The 24,005-nt window shown below is 37.3% G+C and overlaps 1 protein-coding gene across 1 annotated transcript in view; it reads left to right on the top strand.

Annotated features, from left to right (window-relative positions):
* The window catches only part of LOC126100947 (potassium channel subfamily K member 13), a 1,039,067-nt gene that overhangs the window by 489,655 nt on the left and 525,407 nt on the right, over positions 1–24,005 (top strand). The gene's annotated exons all lie outside the window — the stretch shown is intronic.

Below are 24,005 nucleotides of genomic sequence, written 5' to 3'. Positions count from 1 at the left end.
CAGCAGGCAAACGTCTGTTATTTTTCACATCAACTGTTATCGTAGAAATTGTTCTATATTTTCTCATTGTATTGATTGATCAGATCTTGCACCATATTAATATGTTTGAAAGAACGCTGAGCAGTGAAATGTTTAACCATATATTTTAAAAAAAACTTCAATTGAATCGCACCACAAGTAGGGCTTTCAAGGTTTAAAATATTTGAGTGGTTCTTCGTCTTGTATTATTCCATTGACTTCTTTAAATGGGCATTGTAAAATTTCATACCTCTGTTTGTAATTGATTTGGAATCCTATTACTTCTTCTGTCGTAAATTCTGTAACAGAATTGTGGATAACCAAGCAGTATGCAACTGCATATTTTTGGGAACGCTGTTTCCGTTTGCATTTAAATTATTATAACAACGAAAGACGATTTCAGCGTCTCTTAACCTTGTTGCGAACAACTGATGAGATGAAACTTCCTGGCAGATTAAAACTGTGCCGGATCGAGACTCGAACTCGGGACCTTTGCCTTTCGCGGGCAAGTGCTCTACCAACTGATGAGATGTATGAGACACCTCTGGAACTCTGTACGACTGATGAGTGGATTTCTCCTTATTGCTCTCTCTCCGTAATACAGCGACTGAAAAATACAGTACCTTTCATAAGATTGCGCAATATTGTTTGTTTTAAAATCGACTGAATAGTTCTCTTCAGGATATTTAGATGAATTCAGATATACTTTCAACTCTTATTACTTCTATTGCATCGAATATTCTGCAATCACTGGCTACCGAATTACAGTTCGTCTGAAAAGGAAAAGCGCTATATTGATTTTGTCTTGCTACGTCCTTGTTTTATTTTCTGGTGCAAAATGGTTCAAACGGCTTTGAGCACTATGCGACTTAACTTCTGAGGTCACCAGTCGCCTACAACCTAGAACTAGTTAAACCAAACTAACCTAAGGACATCACACACATCCATGCCCGAGGCAGGATTCGAACCTGCGACCGTAGCGGTCCCTCGCTTCCGGACTGTAGCCCATAGAACTGCATGGCCACTCCGGCCGGCTTTTCTGGTGCAACACATTGACTTAAATCCCATGACGGAACGCTAGAGTCAGGCTAGGATCTTTTTAAAGACGTTCCAGAATGGTCTTTAATTTTTGTGGCATTTCCTCGGAAATCTTTTCGATCGCAATTCGCGATTTGGTGCCTGCATCGTCTGAAGTAATGCATCCAATTTATTCTGTGCTGGGAGTCAGTACGATTTCATGGCTAGCATTTAACACATTTTCCTTTAATTTTCTTCGAACTCATTTAGCACACTGAGCGGGATATATAAACTGAAACGTCCTACTTGCTTCAGTTTATTTCTCGTTCCCTAACTAGTATTCTGGGGAGTGACTGCGTCATTTTGCGTAAAAGATCATATCCTTTCATTACCTTTGCAATTCCCGGATTGCGTAAAGTATCAGTAATTTTTTTATCCAGACAGTACTAAATTTCCGAAAACAAACGAAGCGTACAATTTTTCTTTAACTCAACGAGGTCTTCCTTCAGTATGCAGATGACTCTCGCTTGTCAGGAAGTGAGTGTTTCAATTTATGTCAAAATTGTTATGGAATCTTTGGTAGCGAATAGTGATTAACAAAACGGTTTTATACTTTGATATCTGATGCGAGAAGTAGAGTTGTCAAAGATAATTTTTTCTCTCGCATTCACTACGCAACCCACTTTCCTTCTCTTCTTCTGCTGCCTTGTCCAGCACAATGTTGAATGAGAGGTCGCAGAGAATAGTAGCCGTATTTATAGTACTATGAATCCTAATGTTGATAGTATCTGCGAATCTGACGACTCAAGACGTTTCCCACATTATTATGGTTCTTTGTCGTTCTCTTCTCCATAGCCAATATTATCTTTTCAGACGCAAAATGTTGCCTCAATAAGATACCCACTGCGTTTTCTTCACTGTAACTGAACATTTATTTCTTCATCACCAAACTGCACAAGATTTCCCTCCTGATCTGTAATTGATATACATAATTCTGAAATATATCGTATTAAGGCTGCCATGTAAACAACTGGATTTGGTGATTCCTCATTGAGGTGGTGGTGCTACGGACTGGAACCAATGTAACTTTCCTGTGGGAGTGCATTGTGCAATAAAATCCTAGAAATGATACAGTCAACACATAGGCAGTTAACGTTCTTTATGTTTACTGAATGTTCTGCTGTTGATAACGTTTCTTTTTTTCAAATACATTTCTCTTAATACCTAAAAATGAGATTATATTATGATGCAGCTTAAAATCAACGCATACTTTATCATATACACCGTATCGTTTGAGAGCAGTATTCTAACTAATTTTCAGTTAGACTGATTTTTCCTTTTCCTCCGTGTCCTATCGAAGTCACACTAAGCGTTTTGTGCTTCTGTGTCCTTCAAAAATGCGGAAATAATGTCATAAAGTCCATAAAGTCAATTGTCTAAGTATCTCTTCTTGGATTTCCTGACCAGTTATCTGGTTGTAAAGGTAGAAGTTATTGTTTCTTGATGTTACATTCGGTATGCAACGGAAGGTAAATAAGTTCAATAAGGAAATTTCGTAAGTGTCGTTAGAGAAGTGAAGTATGGGATTAAAGACAGAAGTTATTTTCGCGTTTTTACGAGACGTTCTGAACACTGGACGATTCTTAGTAATGCTGTCAGAGACTTGCTCATTTATGTAGAGTTCAGCCATCTAACTTTCACGTAATTGAAATGTATTGTAGTTTCACTTTATTCTACTGATGTAGCTAAATTCCACACTGTTTCCGTAGGAGACGATAGATTGCTTAAACTATTGAGGCAATACAGGGTGTCTATAAATGTTTATCCTGATAAATAATCAATGTTTCTCTTTATTGGATACAGTAAAAGAAACATGCATTGTATCATATACATCTCTACTCAGTATGTTTTGAACGCAGCGTACACATTTTATACTGGTAACACACTTCAATATATTTAAGTCACTTCAACATGTGCACCCATGGTAAAACGCAAAATATCAACCCAGTATTCAATCTTTTGCCACACATTCTACATCATATTAGGTATGACTGTGCCAGTGGCATCTCTGATGCGTTACTACAGTGTTACAACATCTGGAACTGCTGTTTTGTACACTACGTCTTTCACATATCTCCAAAGGAAGAAATCTAAACGGGTAATGTCAGGTTACCTCGGACGCCATATAATTGGGACTTGTATGTCAATCCACCTGTTCGGGAAAGTTTCAGTAAGGAAATCACATACCCCTAGAGCCCAATGAGAGGAAGAGCCATCTTGCTGACAGATGATCGTGTCTTGCATATTCTGTAGCTGGGGAATGCGGTAATTCACCAACACATCTAGGTAAACACATCCACTTAACATGGCTCTCAATGAAGAAAAATGGGCCAGTCACTTGATCACACATTAACCCACACCACACATTTACCTTTGGACTGTTCTGAATGCTTTGTCGAACGATAAGAGGATTTTCTCATTCCCAGAACCTGACATAAGGGCGGTTAACTGAGCCACAAACATGGAATGTAGCTTCATCGAAAAACAAACACGCTTGAAGAAATCATCTTCCTCATCCAAATGGTTCAGCACGTCCAGTGCAAATTCTTTACGTTCTGGGCGATAATCTGGTTGTAATGGCTGAAGAATGTGGACCTTGTTTGCATACACGTTTGCAAACTACTTCATATTCTCTATTCATTGGCACTAGAAGCTCCCGCGAAGTTTGTGAAATCGATTATTGTACCGAACTCGTGAATGCGGTTTCAACAGCTTGCATAGTCTTCCTCGAAACAGATGGTCTACCGCTGCTTGTCCGTTTCTGAACCAACCCCACTGCAAAAAAGGTTTCCATTCATATTCTGATTAACTTGGCATCATGTGCTTTCTTTCCAAAAAGGGACGCAAACTTCCGCTGCAAGGTAATTGGTGATTTGGTTTCTGCTAGCCACACAACAAACTGTGCTTTCTTCTGGGTGGAAGCCATTTTTACGATACAACTCACACAGCTCTCCTTGTGGTGGAAGTGCTGAATGAGACACAGCCATATTGAAACTTCATGGATTCCCTATCAAAACTGTAACAAAAACGAAACGTTACCATCATAAATGAAATTAATATTTAACTGTCAAGTCAGAGTAAACATATGAGGACACCCTATACCTAACATTAACCTTCTTCTTGTGAAACATCCAGTGTGAACCAGATTCGCTTTGCGTTTGGAGGTTAGCAATTCCACCCTCATATCTTTTAGGTATATTGGGTAAAATGTCTCTATAAACACACCTCAAGAATTTTTTTCAACTTTTTTAGCATTACATTCAGAGTCAACATTGGTAAGCACTCACGTTTTCAGACTGCTTAAGGTGAATTATTTCTTTACCCAAATACCAAGCCTATTTTTCCTGTGTCATTCAAGGTACCATCTGTTCCTATCATGACAGGCTTTTGCTTCCACCATATGATTAGGTAATGGCATCTTAGCTGTTTGCGAGTAGCAATTGCATAATTAACTGACTTAGTAGTGCCCACCATACCACCAGATAAGTACTGATAATGCAGCATATATTGAAATAGGAGGTAATACTCCATTTACTTTAGGGTGGTTAATACACCTCTGCAGAGCCAATTGGCTTTTTGAGAAACTTGTGAAGTAGTTTTATGAGCTATTTTCACTGCTATTATGAACTTCTTAACAGGCTTCATACTTTTTACACTAGTTAAAACTGATTCAGTTAATCTGTGCATTATATTCTCTGCATTCTTCTTCTTCTTCTACACCCTCTTCATACCAATGCCTATTTTAACTTTAGCTTTCACTGGAAGTGTAATTTCTAAAGCAGCTTGTTCTTTTTATTAAGTTAAGCAGCTTTTACCTTCAGTCTGTGTCATACTCTTCTAGCTGGAATGATGTCTAGTTGATATCAGTCAGATAAACTGTCTGGGTGCATTGCAGAAGCAATGTGATCTTCCTTGTATACTGCAACTTGTGGACTGACACCAACATCTTCCTTATTTAGCTGTTCCATCAGCTTTGTTCTTGGTCCACCAAATGAATAGCTAAGTATAGGAAATTCTTTGAGTAAGTCTTTTAATAAAACGATTTAGGAGAAATTCACTTTTCTTCTTCGTCTTCTTCCTGTTCATCGCTTCAAATTTACCTCATGAGTCATATATTAGAATCAAAGCAGTCCTCTTATATATATGCTGCATGGTAGATGAAGCCGCAGTTTGACTGAAGATGCAACGAGAAGTATGTACTTCAGCTCCCCATTAGTCCTTGTACTGATGAAATTAGGTTACAACCACAAAATTGCGAATTATGGTGATATCTTCCAGATACATTTAGATGTATTTTACCTGGTCCTTTCAAATATGGCAAAAACAGTTACCTTAAACTTAAAAATATTAATATACTTTCCAAATTTCTTAAGCAATACAAGTATAAATATCTAGGACATATATCTGAAAATTAAATTACACAGGATATTACATATTTTCTAGTAAGTAGGCTGTAGTATCAACTGACGAAGTGCTCTCCTTGTTCTTTTTTTATTTTCGATGCTATAGCTTTTCATAACCAAGACTATATGAATATATACATTTACATGTGTTGCCATTATTGTGTAGACAGTTTTTATCAAGGTCAGACATACAGAAAAATTCTGGAATGCTTAATGAGAGCGAATGCTACTATAATTATTCTTTTGAAATGAGGCAAATATAACTTGACACATGTTTCAACTGATCAGGCTAATGTAGACTTCCCTTTTAAAGTAGCTCTTGAATTGTGCAAATATGCATGGAATAAGAAATCACAATTTTATGGTTATAAAGAAAGGTGATGATTTAAAAAATTAACTTTTTTGTATTAATTGTGATAACTATTCATACTGGATGTCATCTACAACATGCAAACAATGGTATGAATTGGGAAATCTACATATAATCAGTTCAGATGTTGACTGACAGTAGAGGCTATCAACATGGCTCTTCATTCCATTGCATGAAAGATTAGTCTAAAACTCAGGTATTGAAGTCTTGAGGACATATCCACAGGAAATTAATCTTATTGAAAAAAGGGAAGCTAAAGGAGAGTCAGTACTGGAAAAAGCATTTAGGTGTGTTTTTCAGTCACTGAAGAGATTAGAGCAATTATTCTGAAAGGAGAGGAAGCCAGACAAAGATGAATGAGATGATTTATGAAAGCAAAAAAAGAAGATAATGAATACAGTGAGAAAGATGCTGATGGAAATGAAGAAGAGTGATGAAAGAAAATTATTTCAGAGACATGGAGTAAACTGACAACATCATTTTTAGGCAACCAAAAGACAGAACGCTTGGTAGTAGATGCAAATGGCTAGTTTCAACCCATGCCTGTCCCACCCCTTGGGATACTGGCAATTTCCATCTACTAATGCCGAAACCCCCAAACCCCTCATTTACAAAATAATTTATATTGTAAATATAGGCAGAATCTAATTATCGAAAAGAAAATCGTAATAATTATGTATTTTAATAGATTATCGAAAATAAAAATCTCCACATGGAAAAAATTTAAAGTTTTAAATAATGGAGATAAAATTTTTAGAAATCGAATAAAATATTTGTTTCTTAAAATCCAATATACTGTTTGCCTTATAAATTAAACCAAAAAAATGACTAAGATGTGGGAGAAATTTAAAATTTACATTTATGCTGAGAGAAATAATAAACACACCACGAAACAATTTCAATACGATGGTTGCAAATGTTATTTTAAACCATCTTTAACTATAGAAATTTGAGAAACATGTAACATATTATTGGTACTGATGTGTTAAAAGAAATTTATTGAGAAGAAGAAGGAAAAAACAGGTTTTGATACTTGTGAGGAAAATCATATAGAAACATCAGAAAAAATATAATAATCAAAATCTCTCTTTTTTGACTTTAAAAAGAGTAAATTATCAACTTTATTATGACCATTTATCAATAAACAGTTTACCAAAAATATTCAAAATTATATTTATTCTTCTACATGATTTTAAGATTTCTCACTTAATAACTAAAAAATCTGTATGTATAAAATTTAGAAGACAGAGAGTACAATAAAAAACGAATAAATTTATTCCAGTGTTACAACAAATTTGATATAAATTTCATTTTTACTTTATAAGAGATAGGAAACTTGTTTTAATTTCAATTTGTTAAATTAAATATAGTATCCATAAGGCACTGTATTGTTTAAATTGTTTAAAAAACAAAAATCTATTGGTATTTTCCTTATAAATAATTACCACTACAAAAAGCTTGTATGAGCATTGAAAATATTAGAAAGAAAATTTAATCATGGTTGGGGTATGAGAATATTGTAAATTAAATTATTTAAAAGAATTGAAAAACACAATGTGATTAAATTACTAATTAATTATTTAATCAGAAGCAAAATAAAGGCAAGGAAGAATAGGAAACAATTACCTTATTATAAAACAGAAAGTAGTATTTATGTTTTTTTTAAAAAGATGATGAGGGTAAACTGTTAAAATAAATATTCCCAATTGTTAGTAATGTGTTTCAGGAACAAGAGGATAAGATGTTAAAAGAAATATTTATAGTTTCTACTAATGTGTTGGGGAAACAAGACGATAATCCATTTGAAACAATATTTCCATATTCTACCAATATGTTCAGGAGAGAAAGAAATTGAAAGATGTTCATCAAATTTTAGTAGATAAGGCATTTAAAAAAGATTACAGACTATAAATATGAAAAACATATAGGGCCATTGTGATGAAACCAAAAATTCTGAGGGTCATTAAAGAAAATCTGATTTGTAATGGCTTGAAAATAAATTTTAATTTACTTTAATACAACAGAAAGAAGACAGATACTAAAATTATCGGTTATAGATACCAAACTCAAAATTATAGGATTCTTACAGAAAATTATGTAATTATAAATTTATGAGTGAGTAAGCCGATATTTTAACAAAGATCTGTAATTTTTTAACGTGAGGGTTGGGTTAAACATTAAACAGAACTATTGTATTCCACATAGCAATTAATAAATATGTTGCACTAACCATTTACTACATATCCACCCATTTCATCTTTAACTGTAACAGACCACGCATATTTTCTGAAAATATCGTTTACGGTTGATAAATATCTATATCTTTCATTTAATTTTGAAATTGCTTTTAGTTTACTAGAATTCACTTCTACTAGATCAGCTAGCCATGTATCATCTATACCCAAAGAAACAAAATTTCTTCATTTATGATTTTTCTTAGTAGTTTATGTAATTCATTAATTACTTCTTCATGAATATTCAATATAAAATTTTGTAGCAGATATACTTTTTTTTAGTTTGATGTCTTCCATTTTTAGTGCTGATTCTCTAAGGGTGGTAAATCTCAGTATATTTTCTGCACTGTAACCACCAGATGTAATTGTCATTTATGTTTATTGATTTCAAATTATTTCCCCAAATATAATTTTTGTTGCATTCCACTGTTACAGTTTTGACAGAATCTTTCAGTATTATTGTTACGAATTTTGATTTGTGATCGATTTTTATTGATGTAGTGTCACTAGTCACATTGTAAACTGCATGAAACACACTTAATTTAATATCAAAATTATTTAAAGAGAAATTTTTATTTATACTTTGACTAATAATAAAAGCATTGATAAGAATAAAATCATACACATAATGTTGACTTTTTTTGGTCATCTCCTTTAATAAATAGATATTCGACTTTATGTATACAATGGATTTTTGTGCATTACAATTTAATATATAAAACTCCTTAAAACTAATGAAACCTATGGTCATTTGAAAACTTCTTCTCAATTCTTTCTAAATTTGTTTGATCATATTTTACTTTCTATTTTTGGGTCGAATGATTCTGAGTTTTCTATTTCTCATAAATTGATTTGGAGGCCTTTACACTGCCCCTTATATACAAAAATGTCCATTATTATGTTCAGAATTCATTAAATATATAATTGTGCCATTATAACTTTGACATAAATAGACACACATTATGTTGACTCTAAGAATACCATATACTCAGTTCACTAGACAACAATAAAACTTATATTAATAGAGTTTTATCACAACAAGTAAATGCAAGTACTTAACTTAGATAGATGTGTTGCAAGGAAAGAGCGACATACAAACTACAGCCTTCTTCAGAAGAACCAAACACATGTGTGTGATACATTGAGATTGCTAATGGTAGAGGGTACGATGTGCCAGCTGACGAAGTGGCTAACATTGAAGCTGATATCGAAGTGGACCACCACCAGTCAGGAATGGCGCCCATGTCCTCTTCACGTAGGGGCCACTGCTGTCATGTAGTCATCCTAGAGGGATGTCTATCTGCATGCGATTTGCTGACCTTTTCTCACAGCTGTCTCTTCTCTACCATTCCCGAGTGTTGTGCAGGTGCTGACTTTACACTGTAACACATTATTTCACTAAAATTTTGAATTCTTTGCCCATTGCAGTACAGCTCACTTGAGCCAAGATATTTCACCAGTTCCTTCAGAATATTTCCTCCAAGTGAATGAAACACAATTTTTTTTATTATTTCTCTTGTAACAACATACCCTATGAGTGTGTTCATTAACAGATATATCTGTCATTACTATTCTTGACTCACATAATCTAGGATGATTAGGTACTTCATCAATTATAAAGTCGCCACAAAAAGTCTGGCTTAATTGTACAGCCAGATCTTCTATATCAAAGTCACTTAATGTATTAAGAAACACATAGATTATTTTTTTAAATTATTTTTATCTTCACTCCAGTGCCAACTGAAAGCTGCTTCTCCATTACATCTTCTTTGTGCTTTTAATTATTTATCACCTTCTTTCCTACCCATTACTGCTGTTGCAGTACCAGCTGGTCCTCTTGCTTATGTACAAAGAGTGGATAAATGTGTTAACACTGCCGGAATTAATGAAAGAATTCCTTCATATTATGTTAGGTCTGAACCTTTTTTAGTTTTTGCTAGACATTCACTAATATTTTTCACATCAGGAATACCAAATTTTATAAGCAAATTCCCACCTGTCTTCTTATCACTCTTTTTTGTTTGGGCATTAGTTAAAGAAATTACGAATTGTTTTTAATTGTTCTTTCTTGATTTTAATTTTAATCTGTTTTGGTTTTATTTTGAGACTAGATAGTAAAGTATAATCTGTTCCAAAGTTAATCAATGATATAGATAATTTTCTTAGAAAGATTAATATTTTCATAGTCCCCAACCATCATCATCATGATGCAGGGCCTTACCTAATATTTTCTTTTGCATACATTATTCTGTTAACTGCAGTTGCAGCTAAGTTTTCTCAGAGTGATGCATCAGAAACATGCATTCTTTCTTTTGCAGCCAGTTGCAGTTCTTTATCTGCTTCATGTCTTTTTTTCAAAATCTTTATTGTATCTGTATACAATATGATGTATTTGGCAAGCTTCACCCATATGATTAATTCCTTGATTTTCTCTAGTTAACCTTTCATCCAGTTTGGTCCATGGACTACCAATTCTATTTTTTTGTATACATTTTTATATAGAGAATAATTGTTAAAATTAATAAAATATTTTTATGATTAATAGTTTTTTCATTCTCTATTCATGACCAAAATATATTACTGCGTTTTCGTACATTCTTTTGAACAAAGGACGAAAATCTATTGATAAAAAAAATTATACCCTTTATTCACAAATCTAAATATCGTTCATGTGCAAAATCTTTATATTTTTTCATAATCAGTTAAAACACATAATTCTTGCAGTTGTCTTTTCAATCATTATATTTTGGTTAAATTTACTGAATAAATGAGATTGGTGATGAGAGGTGATGGGAGGAATAGGCATTAGTAGATGGACATTTCTGGTAAACCCAGAACTGGGGCGGAACTGGTATTTCCATCCTGCCTTGATAGTGATTTGAACAGATAGCTGAAGTATAGATGAGTGGTGTTTGATGGGTAGATGTTGCAGGAGATGGTTTAACAATTTACAGTGTAATGTATGAAGGAAATATCGGTTGTGTAATCTATTGTTTAAAACTAGACCTTATTAAAGGAGTTATAGAAAGCAAAATCTTGAAAAGCATTTTATAACTCTCTAGGCTACCCATGGTCATAAGAATACTCCTTTAAAGGAGATAACTATATAATTAGCATACTTTAGAAGAAAACCATAGTGAATCGTTATTGATTGTATAACATACATATTGGTATGTTTATGCAGGAGTGAAAAAAAAGTGTACTTAATGTTCGCTATCGAAAGACAGACTCCACTCAATCACCACAATATATTAAAATTTTTGCTGGAATCATCCTAATTAATTGATTCAGCAGATATTCTTTTTACTGGCTTCGAAGCCAGTGGGACATAATTCACATGATACTGAAGTAATATCTATTGAATAGGAGCTTTGTCAAGTATGAATTATTACTTGAAGTTTTCTGTGATTGTCGATAATAAAGTAAGAGACCCAACTGTGGTTCTTCATGAAACATTCCACTAGTTAAAACAGTTGCCTGCAAAAAGTGTGTGTTGAAAACAGTTCATATATTTGTAGCACCATTATTATATCTCCTACCTGGAAACAGAACAGAAAATGGCATTTCAGGTTGTGGACAGCTGGACATCCATCTCATCTCAATGGAGAGCAGCGACCACCGGCAATTGTTTTGATATGTCTGGCATGCCAGCTTGGGGAATCATACATGCATTAAAAAGTGCTGGCGAAATAATGTTTTGCCACTACATTATGGCCAGTGGCAGCACAGAGATGAAGAGAGGCATTTCAGTTCTCTGAACACAAATAGCAGTTTCTGTTTGTTTTGAAATGCACTGGTATAACTTGCATTATCTATATTGAGATTCATTGATTATGTGCATGTCGAGCTTGTATCTCTTCAATATCATGTTCCTTGTGAATGAGGCAAACCAATGTATCAAGCTTGCATCAACATGATAGGACTTATGGAATGATGCTTATGAACCACATTTGTGCCTGCCGTGACATGCATATTATAGAAGCTGAAGACTCACTGTGAGTAGCCTGTTGCTGTTGCTTTTGCCGTATCATCTGAGATGACACATCATCATAGTAATCGCCATCATTAAATGCTTCCTCCTTTCTGCACCAGAAACATAAGTCTGACATGCACTGCATACTACTAATGGAATCTGTAGTTTGTTTTTCAGTTTCTTGTAAAACAAGAAAGCAGATATTCTTCTGCTTGCTTGTTACAGAACTTACAGCATTGGGGTGTGGATGGAAGTGCTGTATGTGCTGAAACGCTTTCACCATTGGAGAAGGGACAGTCTTGTCAAATATTTAGCTTCAGATACTCAACATCACATATTGAATGACGATGCTCATTTATCTGAAAGACTGCAAAATATATCTGCTATCCAGATTCTCGACTATCAGTGATGGTTAACTTAACTTTTTCAATTGCAGCACCATAAGTATGATTTATTGTTGAAGAGTGAACATCATGGACATAGTTGATTTAGAAAGTGGTGACACGACCAAACTGTGTATGTAATGTCAGTTCCTATTTATAAAGTATCATCCAGTGGCATTAAAGATACAATTATGTTATATATCTAAAACAGCTTTTTTGGGGCTCTGTTTGAATTGAATATGAAGTTCTTGGTTTTGATTGTGATATACATGCGTTTCCAGAAGTGAATGAGAAGATAATACACTTGCTTAAGATGGAGTGCTTTGAAGATTGTTACCACTGTGCCACTTTTGAAGAGTTTTGTGTTCATAACCAAGTTGGGATGACATGTAATTAGATACAGGCTCAGATAGCCAGAATAACAGAACTTCACCAAATAATGAACAAAAACAACAACATATTATAGGAACATAAGTTGGTGCAGCATTAGAGTCAGTCACTGTATGTCCTTGGGATGGTAGTAGGTTGTTGCAGCCAGTGGTAGAATGAAGCCCTGTGAGATTAAGGGCATGGAGATGATAGAGGTGACATTTCACAACGTAATATGGAGGAGACACTCAGCAATGGCCTGGCGGTTTCACACTCAGCAGGCCATTTGCTCGTGAGTCTTCAGTTGTGGGCAAAATCCGTTGTAAGTGGTGTCACGTGAGGCACAAGCTTGGTGACAATGTTGGATGTTGTCACATGAACTAGTGTGTGCGAGATGTGGTTGCCAATGTGCTGCTCGATCTGGTGGTAGACTCCAACTGGAGTGACCACGAGATACAGCCAGTCTTGATCCCAGAGTAACTGGTGCTCTTGACGTCGGGAGCTGCATACTGAGAGAATAAGGACAGTGGCACTTGGGCATGGAGTGACGTGAAATACTGCGTTTGGTGAATGGAACTGCAGATCAACAGCACTTGAGAAAAGAGCAACTCCTGATGTGAGTTGCTGTATTTGGTAAAGGGAATTCCAGATTGAGGAACTGCAGATGGTCAGCGCTTGAGCATGATGTGATCCCCAATGTAAACTGCTGCATGCAGTGAAGGAAGTGTCGCATTCAGGTACCACAGATGGTCGGCCCTTGGGTAAGAAGTGACTTCCAGTGCGAACAGCGAGTGCTTAACTAAATATCAGTATCATGTGAGGATACAAGGACCAGTGCTAGGAAGCACTCAACTGGCAGCAGCGATACACTGTCGGTGTTGGCAGTGACCCATATGAAGAGGATCACACCACCTGGAACCGTGAAGACAGATGGAGACTCGCAGGAAAACATTCCCACCTGTTTATATGCACAGCGGATTGTTTTCCACATATTACCAGAGTCATTATACGAGTAAGTGGGCGTGGAAGGTAACCACTCATGATACAGAGCTACATGATTGGTAGTTGAATCACAAGTGCTAATCATATGATACATGCTGTTTCAGCAAACGGTTGATTGTTACTTAGAGGACATACATTGTATACTGTTTTCCCACAAAATGTAATTCAGTGTCATGTCGATTTCATTAATGCAGATGCAACCGTGAAAATTAAGCAGTCCGATGGACTTGCCTCAATTTTTAGCAACTTCCTGTTTGTGAATTGTGTTGTACTGTATAAAACCGTAAAAAATAATTATAATAAAATTTATATCAACAATATTTTTACATTTTGTGTACTTTTTTCTCTTCTTTTCGCCTGTATTATTTTACAATTTGTTCGCCCCTTTAATGTAACCATTACAGAGAGGGGAGGAAGAAGTGGAAATCCTCTGCCTATCTTTTGATGTTGAGTGTACACATACGAGATGAAATTTAATGAAGTAATAGTACAGTATTGATGGAGATGTATAAATCAGACAGATGAATGCAAGGGTAACTATCTTTGAATATAACGCCATTCACAATCACAAATCTTTAAGTATGATGCCTCCTCAATTGAATCATATGCAATATTTTTGGAACTACTACCTATCTTCGAAGTGAACGCCAGTTTGACGCAGTTCCAGTGACTGACAGCATCATTTTAACACGACATCGAAATAGATTGGAGAAGGGTGGGGGGAAGAGGAAAGGTGTAGGGAGAAGAGGAAATGAGGAGTGGAAGAGGAGGGGAGTACAAAGCACAAATCAGTTAGGCCCACCATCTTGGATATTTTAATGCCCCTCCACCAGCATCTTGCATTTTTTAAATCATCTTGGATTCTTCGGCTACTGCAGCGTGGACTAGCGGCGGAAACTTACACTATGTGCCCAAGGTACTATTAATATATTACTTTCGTACTCCTACACACACTGTTAGAGGGAGTGTAATGGGATAATAGGTACTGTGTAGGTACAGAGCTCATTAAAGTGTTGAGCTAACTGCTACCATCAAGCAAAAAAATGTTTGTTTCAATCAGTGTCTATATAAACTGTTTGTGGCTATGCCTCTCTCAACTGACTGGTCATCAATAGCTCACAGATACTGTAGCCAACAGCTACTGTAAGAGCCAACGTTTCCTTAAGGTTCCTATTGGACGATCGACAGTTACAAATGTTGTACTCACTGATGCCCTTTGCCAGTTACATGACAAGTAGAAACAAAGAAATCAGAAGATCGATGGCATAAAATAAGAAATAAAGCAAATGCGTAATATTATATAAACTGTAGGAAATGGTGGAGAAAGGAAAGGAAAGGGATTATTTATATCATACGCATCAGGACTTTGCGCAGCATCAACGGCGACGAGGGAAAATGTATGCTGGACTGGGATTACAAACCATTAACTCTTGCTTACTATGCAGTTGCGTTAACCACTGCACCACCTGGACGTAGTGTCCACCACGTCTGCGCAGCGAGCCTTGGAGCGCCTCTCAGCAAACCCACGCTCTCACCTTGTGCCACCTGTCTGCAGTCCCTGTCCATGCGCATGCCTCCATGCTCACTGCTTAGAGATTCCCACAGGAAGTCGGACATAGTTGTGAATCGGTACTCAATGTGGTGGATCCATTGCCTATCACGGCAAATAAATTATATCAATATGTGATATCTGTTCGTTCAGACGTGTCTAAAAGGAGACACAACACATTCATATATTCCCTGTGACGAAATAGATAAAGCTTGTATAAAAAGAAATAATTATGTTGTAACAGATCAAATAAAGTTCAAGCATTACACACAGTACAAACCATGTTTGTTAACTTAAGTATATATTTTGAACCTATCATGTTCATGCAGACTGGCCAGGTACAAAGAATTAATACTGCATAATGTATTACCAGCAGCAATTACGGAACAGAAAATAGTTAACATTACAGAAACCATCAGTATAAACTTTCTGTTCGCTAGTTCACAACATAAATGTTTTTGTTAAAACTATCGGTAAGTTTTCAAGTAGTAAACACAACATAGACTCAATAATAATAAAATAAAACGTGTGAGGCTAGAAAGAAGAACGAATACACAATGTCTGTCACGTTCAGATACAAATGTCTGATCCATTCTCATTTTTGTGAAGGAATAAAAAATTTGACAACATTGGATTATGACGATAGCCATCATTAGGTCTGCAGAATAAGAATTATTTGTAAATACCAACGGAACAGAATGCCTATTTTTATTTTACTGAGTTGTACCAACACTCTTGTTTTAGATTACACGGTCATTGTTCAAAGGCATACAGTATCCTCATGAAATGTTTATCTGCATATAACCCTATAAGACTGTGGCAGTCTACCGTTATTATTGAGATAAAAATGAGACGCAAAATTCGGTATTGTCGGTGTAAATCGTTTCCTTTTTTTAAATCTTTGTTCAGAAAGTCTTATTTTGTTCAAAAAAGGTTCTTTATTAGGAGAAAAAAATACAAAACATATTACATTAGTAATACTTCAAAATGTGATATCTCTCGAAACAAAAATTCAAACATAAAGGCACATTACATTTTGCACAAATGTATCTTGTGTCACTTTGTTTATCATGTTTTGCATACACCTTCTCTGGGTGGCCTTCTTCTTTGAAGTTCCTGGGATTAGCGAGATAAAGTGGCGCTCGGTTAGGCGTAAGGGATTGTCACCATCAGCCGATCTCGTTCCACGACGTCCCTCTGTTTGCGCTTGGTGATGAATCTCTAGGATCTCCTTGATAAGTTTCTGTTGAAAATCAGATACTGAAATAATTCGTCCCGTTTGAGTTTTATGAAATGCATGCGCAGTGAGCAGAAACAGATTCACCAAATGAAAAAATACTTTTTTATACCATTTCACAGTTTTTCGTACACATTCTACTGAACTTAGCATCATGTCGCTCCTGTTGACGGCCCCCATATTTTCAGTGTAGCTTACGATGCAAGCTAATTTTGTTTTTGATTCATTCGCGGTTCTGTCAGTTTTGTCAGTCGCTGTAATTTCGCTTGTATGAAGAGCTGAAAGCAGCCTCACTTCCCGCTTGTCCTGCCACTTCAGAGCGAGAAGTTTATCTGTTGACAGAAACTCGATCTCGCCTTTTCTTTTTTGATAAATCAGGCATGCCTTTGCGGTTTGTTCTCACAGCTCCACAGGCATTAGTCACTCTGTCATGCAAATAAGAAAACAGCGTTGGGCTAGTGTACCAATTGTCAACATATAATGTGTGACCTTCACCAAGGTAACGTTCAACTAAAGTGAGAACAATGCTTTCAGGTATTCCAAAATTTACACCAAAATCAGTTTCTTTCTTTACGTCTGTTGCTGCACCCACATAAATAATAAAGTCAAGAATATAACCAGTTTCACAATCACATAACACAAAAACTTTTACACCAAATCTGTGGCGTTTGGAAGGAAAGTACTGCTTGAAGAAGACACGACCTTTGAAGAGCACTAAACTTTCGTCAATGCACAAATTTTTAAAAGGATAGAAAGCACCTAGAAGTACTTTTCTTAAGTGATCCACAATTCGACGTAATTTCCAGATTTTGTCGTCTCCAGGGTCCTTAATGTTATCAGCAAAATGTAACATTCTAAGTAGCAGACGATATCTATCTCTCGGCATTATTTGCGCAAACATTGGAGTAGACAGTAACTGATCATTGGTCCAATAACTGTTTATTTCATTTTTTGTCACTTGAGCCATCAGAAAATTTACAGCAAGGAAACAGTAAACTTCGTCACTGTTTGTGTTGTTCCAACGTCGCAGTCTTGATTTTTCACTGGCATCACTGCAAAGGTGTTCATAATATAAATTACATTGCTCAGCTATGTAGCTCAAAATTTCTTGACTAAGAAAAACGTGGAAGCGGTCATATACAGTACATAAATCATCTAAATTGACGATTTTGCAACCGGAACCACTGTTATCGAAATTATACACTTTAGGGTCCAACTCAGAGTCTTCCCATCTAAACTCAACTGTTTTGTGTCTCTTAGGAGATTTTTCAGGTTTACGCTCAGGCTCTTCTTCGGAATCGGAGAAAGAATTGGCGACAACATCAGAATCTGGATCTGCATTTACTGGTTCAATGTTTGTTGGTTCACAAATATTTTTTTTACATTTGTGGTTGCAGATTTATCTGCCAGCTCGTCGTCGTCATTATCTGTCCACCCATAATCAGCTGGATTGGGCATGATGATGTCCTCGTCGTCACTTTGGTTTAGAATACTCAGCAGCTCATCGTCTGTAAACGGACGGTAACGTGTCGTCATTTTATTCGGTAACGCCGAAACGGCCGCACACAATCTAGGTAATATGGCTATACGAATGAACTCCAGCAGAAAGAGCATTCAGCATTCAATAGTCGTTCAGGTATTTCCTAGTATCCCAACAATTAAACTGCATGCTTGCGCAACAATTACCTCCGAGTCGCTGGCCCGATTGTCGGCGTTATACGTAACTATACGACTGTAGCAGGGAAGTCCGCAGCTCGTGGTCGTGCGGTAGCGTTCTCGCTTCCCGCGCCCGGGTTCCCGAGTTCGATTCCCGGCGGGGTCAGGGATTTTCTCTGCCTCGTGATGACTGGGTGTTGTGTGATGTCCTTAGGTTACGTAGGTTTGAGTAGTTCTAGGTTCTAGGGGACTGATGACCATTGATGATAAGTCCCATAGTGCTCAGAGCCATTTGAACCATTTTTGTAGCAGGGAACCGCTGTATTTATTTTTTTTATAGAAAATAGTATATATACGTCTGGAGCACTGAAACGATTAGTGTATATTTACGTATGGAGAGGTGAAAGGGTTAATTTTCATAAAGGAAGCTTAAAATGTCACGCAACATGTGGAAATGAAATATTATAAATATTGGAAGGAATAACGTGTACGTGATATTCCCTTTCAACTCAGAGTGAGACACACGAACTCTTAAGCGAGACAACAGTGACGACTGAGGTCGTCACTCAGCTTCTGGAATTTTTTCGGAATGTGGAGTATCTTCAAGCACCATCGCGCAGGAGGCAGAGAGGCCATGCTAGACATTCCAGAAGAGAGCAAACGCACGAGGAATGCGTGGAACTGACGGTGCTGTTGCCAAGTGATGCGTGAAAAGCAATATCGTGCCGTGAATAATGCTGGTTGGTGCTGTTTCTTGTAGGGAGAACGTTGGGAATATCATCGCTCGTGAGTGAAGCGTGGATTAATTTATCTGGCTACCGTAATTTCTAAAATATGCGTCAGCATAATCCAAACTTCAAACTGCCGTTCACGATAAAAATGTTGATGCTCAGTGTCTCATACATTTGCTGAATGAGTGAGAAAGTTGTTGTACAATAGGGGAATTTGCAATGTATGACGGAGTGAGCTTGAATTTGTAAAACGCAGCCAGAAGGAACGTTGAGTATTAATTTTATCAGTAATTTATTTTATGGACGGGAATCTTATTTTATTCAGATTCGGCATTACGAAATTTCTAGTTTAAATTACTTGCACTAATGCGATTGGCTGACAGTAGAAATACCCCGAGTTTAGAAGTGCTCGAGATAATCTGATACGCTGCTTAACATACTGCCGATAGGAACTGAGCGTTTTCCCACGCATTTGAGTGGGGCTTTGTGCCTCAGATCTGTGAGTCGATAGAGTCGCTCGGAGCTGTCTTCTCGTAAATACCTATGTTAAACCGCAAAGGTCATAATTTTACCAAAATGAAGAAATTCGCGCTTTTGACCAATTCTGCTGTCGTTGACGAAAAGCGACTGCAGTAATGATTATTTTGTGAAAATTTGAGCCTTATGAGCGCTTTATTTTAGGAGATATTTACGTGTGAACATTTCATGTCGTACAGTAACACAAAGTGGCGCGTTTCGTGCAGATCAGATGTTATGGCGAGCACTTCTTTACAAGATGCCTGCTGAACGACTGAATGTGTTAACTCGCAAGTAGTTGTGGGTCAGTGATTTTTTAGGACTTTAAAAATATCGAGTCGGGCTAGACATCTTCTGGCTGCTTTCGGGTGGGAAAGTGTAACTGAGTCAGTCAGTAACATTGCAAAATTGATGTTGAGATATTACATAGGGACTTGATAGCCGTTTTCTGTGTTTTAAAGACAATAAAATAACTAAAAGGAAATTTTAGATGTTTTGTTTTGTCAAACGAGTCATGGAACATTCCCGAACGCTAGATGGTTTAACTAACTCTCAGCTTCTGCCAATAGACTGGAGCTACGTGGTCTTTGGGTGATAGATAATTAGTCTAATTTTTGTCAACGCTGCTTTTGTCGGCTAAACCAGTATCAACCACCGCAGAGTGAAGGGGCAGACAATAAATAATCTATCCAGGTAGGTGCACTGATTGTTTAAAGAATAGGGAGAGACCAACCCGCCCCGCCGCAGCACTCACGAAAGGGAAGACAATGATGTTCGGCATATGGCTCTGATGCATCATACTGCATCTGCAGTAGCAATTTGAACAGCATTTGGCACCACAGTGGCAAAACGAATTGTTACAAATCGGTTACTTCATGGACAGCTCCGAGCCAGACGCCCTACAGCTTGCTTCCACTTACTCCCAAACCACCGCCATTTGCGAGAGCTCATTGGAGGGCAGGGTGGAGATCTGTTGTGTCTTCTGGCGAAAACTGGTTCTGTCTCGGTGCCAGTACATGCAAAACACAATGCAGGCAGGTTTTCATGCTTGCATTCAACATTTGTGCGGTCATCGCAGTTATTAATGAACCAGCATTTTGCATTTGCAATGGCTTTTCTCACCTTTGATATTGCAATGTTAATCGTTTCGTATTACCTAGACAAATCATCATCATCATCATCATCATTTAAGACTGATTATGCCTTTCAGCGTTCAGTCTGGAGCATAGCCCCCCCTTATAAAATTCCTCCATGATCCCCTATTCAGTGCTAACATCGGTGCATCTTCTGATGTTAAACCTATTACTTCAAAATCATTCTTAACCGAATCCAGGTACCTTCTTCTTGGTCTGCCCGGACTCCTCCTATCCTCTACTGCTGAACCCATGAGTCTCTTGGGTAGCCTTGCTTCTCCCATGCGTGTAACATGACCCCACCATGTAAGCCTGTTCGCCCTGCCTGCTGCCATCTATAGAGTTCATTCCCAATTTTTCTTTGATTTCTTCATTGTGGACACCTTCTGCCATTGTTCCGATCTACTCGTACCTGCAATCATCCTAGCTACTTTCATATCCGTAACCTCAACCTTGCTGATAAGGTAACCTGAATCCACCCAGCTTTCGCTCCCATACAACAAAGTTGGTCGAAAGATTAAACGGTGCACAGATAACTTAGTCTTGGTATTGACTTCCTTCTTGCAGAAGAGAGTAGATCGTAGCTGAGCACTCACTGCATTAGCTTTGCTACACCTCGCTTCCAGTTCTTTCACTATGTTGCCGTCCTGTGAGAATATGCATCCTTAGTACATGAAACCGTCCACCTGTTCTAAATTTGTTCCTCCTATTTGGCACTCAATCCGTTTATATTTCTTTCCCACTGACATTACTTTCGTTTTGGAGATGCTAATCTTCATACCATAGTCCTTACATTTCTGATCTAGCTCTGAAATATTACTTTGCAAACTTTCAATCGAATCTGTCATCACAACTAAGTCATCCGCATATGCAAGACTGCTTATTTTGTGTTCACACATCTTAATCTCACCCAGCCAGTCTACTGTTTTCAACATATGATCCATAAATAATATGAACAACAGTGGAGACAGGTTGCAGCCTTGTCTTATCCCTGAAACTACTCTGAACCATTAACTCAATTTACCGTTAACTCTAACTGCTGCCTGACTATCCACGTAAAGACCTTTAATTGCTTGCAAAAGTTTGCCTCCCATTCCATAATCTCGTAGAACAGACAATAACTTCCTCCTAGGAACCCGGTCATATGCCTTTTCTAGATCTATAAAGCATAGATACAATTCCCTGTTCCACTCATAACACTTCTCCATTATTTGCCGTAAGCTGAAGATCTGGTCCTGACAACCTCTAACAGGCCTAAACCCACACTGGTTTTCATCCAATTGGTCCTCAACCAATACTCGCACTTTCCTTTCAACAATACCTAGACAAATGTGTTCTAAAATTTCATTACTCTACATTAATGATCTTTTGGTGTTGCGATTTTATTTACCATCAGTGTGCATTCCCTATGAAACAATACTACACAGGATGACTCTGTAATGATGATATGAACTTTCAGAGATCGTGGAGGAGGATAAATGTATCAGTATCAAATAAGGGGCCCTGGTCCAAAAACGAACGAATCGAAAGCTACAAGGGAAAATCGTTGTGATACTTACAAAGCTACACCAGAACAGCTGCTCATAAGATCTAATCTTTATTCATAATACACTGTTTCGGAACTCATCTAAAAGTACGTCTGTACTAATGTAACGTTCATATTACGTCGTCAGTGAACCTTTTTTCATAATATGGTAATTGACGTAAATATATTGAAATTTACAGCAGTTTAACAGTTCATCTCTTACGGCGTTATGTATTTCATGTAACATACAACGCCGTAGGAGTTGAACTGTCAAACTACTGACAGGTCGTAACTAACGTATTAATTTCAAATTATTTACGTCATTTACCATATTACCAAAACAGTGATAACCGTAACACAGTTCACTAACGATCGTTGTGGTGATACCTCAGTTAGTGAAATAGATGTACCCATACTGCTTTTGCTGCAATTGTAGGGAAAGTAATTTTCAGAGAAAATGTCCAGTAAACATGGGTTCTAAGATTAGTCTATTAATGTGCACTTGCTCATCTACGTTACTGTGAGACACGTCTCATCCACTGAAAGGTCTTTGCTTTCCGTATATTTGGAGGAGGTAGTACGAATCAAAACAAGAAAAAGTGTCCAGTAAACATGAACTCCAAAACGCATACCCTAAGAGCTATGAGCATCTGTTCAGAACAACAGGTGTGTTTCACAATAGCGAAGACGAACAATTGCTTATACTTCTTAAGGTAAGCACTTTGGAGCCCATATTTACTGGATATTTATTTTTAGTTTTGCTCCGTACTAGCACTTCCGAGTGCACGCACACTGCCTCTACGTGGGTAGCGATAAGTGAAGCATCCGTGTTTCAAGCAAGCACTGTAGGTAAACCCGAGGGACGGAGTGGCAAAGAGGGACAATCGTATTTGGCCGTGCCAATGAGCGTGCGGTGTGTGAAGTTTCTGGATCTGTTGGTGTTCCGCAGCAGACTGTTCAATGTGTGTACAAGCAGTTGCGTAGCAGATGCGGCCACGTAACGGGACGTCAGTATACTGGCGGAAAAGTTCCTGACTGAGAGGGACCGGAGATATATTACACGGCTTGTGAATCAAATTCGCTTCTAAACCCGACAGGAATAAGTTCAGGCAGTGAACGAAGGACCATCCCAACTTGTTAGTAATAGAACATTGCGACGGCAACTGCATGTCATGAACATTGGGTGTCGGTCACCTTGCAATAGCCCATTGCTCACACAGACATATCAACACAAAAGCACATTGTATCTGGCTGGAACAATATGTAACTTGTTTTTTGAACACCCCACCCTATTACATCACAATTGTCTTGTAAAATCACATGACTTGAAACAGATACAAAATCTTTGAAATATGTTGAAACAGTAAATACAAGTGTACATCAGAATCATCGCAGTTTGGTGGAAATACGCGATCAAATAGCCAGTGAGTGGCTTAACCTGGATGCGACGTACCTGCACAGCCTTATGGAATCGCTTCCTAACCGAATATAGGCGGTTATTTAGTCCAGGGGAGTTTTTTTTATGCTGCCCACCACGAAGTCCTTCCCTGCGTCAACCTATTCATCCCAGAGTACCATTTGCAACGTACGTCTTCAATTACTTGCGGGATATAGTCCAGCTTCTGTCTTCCTCTACAGTTTTTATCCTCTACAGTTCATTCTAGTACCATGGAAGATTTTCCCTGCTGTCTTAACGCATATCCTATCAACCAGTCTCTTCTTTTTGTCAGTGTTTTCCATATGTTCCTTTCCTAGTGGATGCTGCGCAGACCACCTCATTCTTTACATTATCAGTACACCTAATTTTCAACATTCTTCTGTAGAACAAC

The sequence above is a fragment of the Schistocerca cancellata genome, chromosome 9, assembly GCF_023864275.1.
Source record: "Schistocerca cancellata isolate TAMUIC-IGC-003103 chromosome 9, iqSchCanc2.1, whole genome shotgun sequence".
Lineage (NCBI taxonomy): Eukaryota > Metazoa > Arthropoda > Insecta > Orthoptera > Acrididae > Schistocerca > Schistocerca cancellata.
This window is presented reverse-complemented; position numbering and strand designations above follow the sequence as displayed.